The 3553-nt window shown below is 42.9% G+C and overlaps 1 long non-coding RNA gene across 1 annotated transcript; it reads right to left on the bottom strand.

The window, feature by feature from the left end:
• Nucleotides 1–127: 127 nt before the first annotated feature.
• LOC112842522 (uncharacterized) lies at nucleotides 128–3553 on the bottom strand. Its single transcript, XR_003214334.1, has 5 exons — nucleotides 3514–3553; nucleotides 3229–3439; nucleotides 2974–3147; nucleotides 2305–2493; nucleotides 128–540 (listed from the first exon to the last, which is right to left on the bottom strand). It is a non-coding gene; the product is annotated as an uncharacterized LOC112842522 (long non-coding RNA).

Below are 3553 nucleotides of genomic sequence, written 5' to 3' on the forward strand. Positions count from 1 at the left end.
AGTCCTCCTGTGGCAGCCTCATAACTAAGAGAGGTTCAAAGGTCTCAATATCCACCCTTATATAATTAAAAATGATCAGTGGTAAAACAGAGCTTTTTTCTATTTACTAATAATAAAGTATGTTTATTTTTAATCAAAGCTCAATCGAAATATAAGTCTGATCAATATATAAATGAGAAATGTAGTTTGAGTAGTGAAAATGACTGTTCTAATGTCCGGGTTTTGTGGTAATGTGTTTGAGAGGGATTAGTAAAGGAGCTGGAGGAATTGCAAGGTAATGATTAGAATTAGGAAAATTGCTTAGTGGTCGGTGGGAGACCAGGATCCGGAAGGATAGGGGGAAGCAGTGCAAGTGTCCAACAGGGTAATAGTGAGTCAATCCAGTTGACCTGTGTGATCCAGAGGTGAATAGCAGGGAGGAGGGCAGGCAGAGGGAGGGTCTGAGGGTTGTCAGAGGAGCTAGTCCGTGAGCTCTTTCGGGTGAGCGGGGAGAGGAATCCAGAACGCGAGAATCAGCTGTAGGTATGGTGGGTAATGATCCTGGACAGAGGTGGCAAGAGACACAAGGAGACACAAGGTTATACAAAAGAGGATTTCTTAGATTTAAGTATGCAAGAGGCAAGTTACCACTATGGGGTAGCAGATGGTCTGTCTGATTGGAAGTCAACACGGGTCTCAAGTACTGGACGGCTGATTGATGGCTTGCAGGTAGCCACGGCAGGTGGGGGATGGCAAACCCCACACCAAGGGCTGAGCCAGGATGGCCAGCCAGCAGAGGAGAAACCCCAGACACTCTCACAGACCATGACAACATCTGTCCAACATGTGTCTGGTTGGTTAGCCATCACCAGTTTGTCTGTCTGTATCTGGAAGTCCCACAGGATCTTAGTTTGGTCATTCTCCACCACCCTAGGGGGCGTCTCCCATTTTGACCTCAAGACTTCCAGGCAATACTCGGCACAGATGTTCCTGTATATCATGCTGGCCTGGCTATAAATTGCTAATGCTACGCAGTCATATGCAAACTGTTAAAAGAATGTGTGATCCACCTGCCACTAGGACACAAACTTCAGTACAAGTAAAGTAAACTAAGGTCATGGTAATGAGTAACATCACAAAGGAACCACCTCATATTACCAGTTTAAATTCAGTATCTATATAAATGAACAAATTTATTTAATATGTAACATACACATTTCTAAGTAATTTTAAGCTGAATTTTTTTCATTTTTGTTATTATACTGACCAACTGGGTGAGCCCCAGCCTACACTTGGGGAATTACTGTTGCAGTGTTATTTATTTTCATCATGGTATCCTTTTTGCAGCCAAATCAAAAACCAGCTAAAACACAATATTTCATTGTGGTCCTCCTCATGTTTTAAGCTTTTTCTATACCGCTAAAGGAAGGGTTGTTGATCAAAAGTATAGCTAGAATTAGATTTCAAAGAGGTTGATGTAACCCAGCCTCAGTGTTTCCCATGGCAAAACTCAACAGCAAAACCAGGAGGTTATGATGTAATGCAGAATCAAATTTCTGCATTATGAATTTGAGACATGAGAAGGGTAAATGTCGTTGTACAGCCTTTGTTGAGAAGCATTCTTCCACATCAAAGTTCAGAGGTGGGCACAAAAAGTAAATTTACTGTGACTGAATTTAAACTCCTGATATCAGCTAACAAATCACTTTGCTTCATGACCTGGGGGGCAGGGCTATGACTTCCCACACCTACTATTAGACAGTTACATGGACAAACCTTTTGAATACAAGCGCGCTCATGCCCACAGTTGTGCACACAGGTGTGCTCAGACACACACCATCTTCCTTGGCTGCTGTCTCTAAACATATCTTGAGTTGTCGGTCTTGTGTGCTGCTCAGTAGCATATAATATTTATTATTTACTGTTAGTTATGCTTATCTAAGTTGTTGCTGTGGTATCCCTACTGTGTTGTTCTCTTTTTGCTTGTTTTCTTCTAGCAAATTATTTGTGTCTTTTCTCACTGTCCCTCTTCCCCTCTGTTTTTCTTTCCCTCTCCTTTTCTTGAACTTCTCTTGTCTACTTCTTTCCCTTTCCTATCCCCCAGTCATGTCTGTTCCTATTGTAATAACGTAGATGTTACAAACAAACAAGCAAACAAGCAAACAAACAAGATTTTTTAAAAAAGCAGACCGGTAATGATCTACTTGGCAATATAAATTTGTTGGGCATTTGTCTCGGTCTTGAGACAATAATTCTGATTGCTACAGTGACAAACGGGACAGCCAAAAAAACAAAAAAACAAAACAAATCAAAAAAACAACTAACATATCACTTGTGAGCTTCTGGTCAAAAGATGACGCTGATAGGGTGCCATTTTAGCTCGCTGGGATGAGCTGACAACCATATGCCGCATGGCGGAGAGCTGCCAGTCTGGGTTCAAGTCCAACCAGTGGCCCTTTGCCACATGTCTTCTTCTTTCTCTCTCCCTCCGCTTTCCTGTCACTCTTCACAGCTCTGTCCAATAAAGCTGAAAAAGGCCAAAGATCAAATATTTTTTTAAAAAGATGGCACTGATATGTCAGCCTAGCCTATTATATACATGTCTAGTGCGTGTCACCTTCCCATTATCTCTACCAGAATGGTAAACCGAATACTTTGCATATATACTTTTCTACTCTAACTGAACACTCAAAGTTTTGTGTACTAAAGAACACATTTAACTGATTTATTCTTCATAGGCACTTACCAAGCAATATCGGCATCAGTATCTGGTCCAAGGACACTTTTACATGTGGACTACAGGGCATCATAGACTGGACCGAACAGGTTTGATTTGTGAGACATGAAAAGTGGGATGGATGCATAGTGTTGGAGGCAACTTGAGTTTGACTGCAGTGGCGCTGATCACAGAATCCACTTCGTAGGGACCAATGTAACGTGGAGCAATTTGTGGGTCAAGGATTTCAAGGGAAAGTGCTTAGCAGTGAGCCATACCTTTTGCATATTTCTTATTTTGATCAGCTGTTTTGAACAAAGCTTCTCAATTCTGCTCCCAGATTTATCTACTCTGCTGGAGATGATGTTGTACCCAGGAAACTAGGTGAGTCTCAGTGGTGGGGAACAGAGGTGGTTGGTAGCCTAGAGATGCTTCGAATGGGGATAGACCGTCTGAGAAGAGAAGAGAGCGGGGTTAGGAAGGTGGCGAGGCGAAGGACAGTTGGGGAAGGTGAGTATGACGATGTTGCTCACTTGTAGCTGCGGTGAGCTTGGCTTTGAGGGAGAGGTGGCAAGAATCCTGGTGAGTAATGGCAAAGACTGGCTGACCTGAGTTCCACTGCATCCGAGGTGGTGAGAGATGGCTGGAGGGCAGGCAGGTGAGGTTCAAAGTATTTTCCAGAATAGAGCAGTAGTCCATGAAGAGCTAAAGCTGAATGTAAGTGGCGAGGAAGGTCCAAGTGAACTGTGGCACAGGACAACAAGGTAAGCGGAAAAAAACAAAAAACAAGAGCATGAAAACATGGAGCCAATACCAACATGAGGTCGTTGACGAACTGGCAGTGAAGGAGAGTCTGTG

This window comes from Oreochromis niloticus, linkage group LG15, assembly GCF_001858045.2.
Source record: "Oreochromis niloticus isolate F11D_XX linkage group LG15, O_niloticus_UMD_NMBU, whole genome shotgun sequence".
Classification (NCBI taxonomy): domain Eukaryota; kingdom Metazoa; phylum Chordata; class Actinopteri; order Cichliformes; family Cichlidae; genus Oreochromis; species Oreochromis niloticus.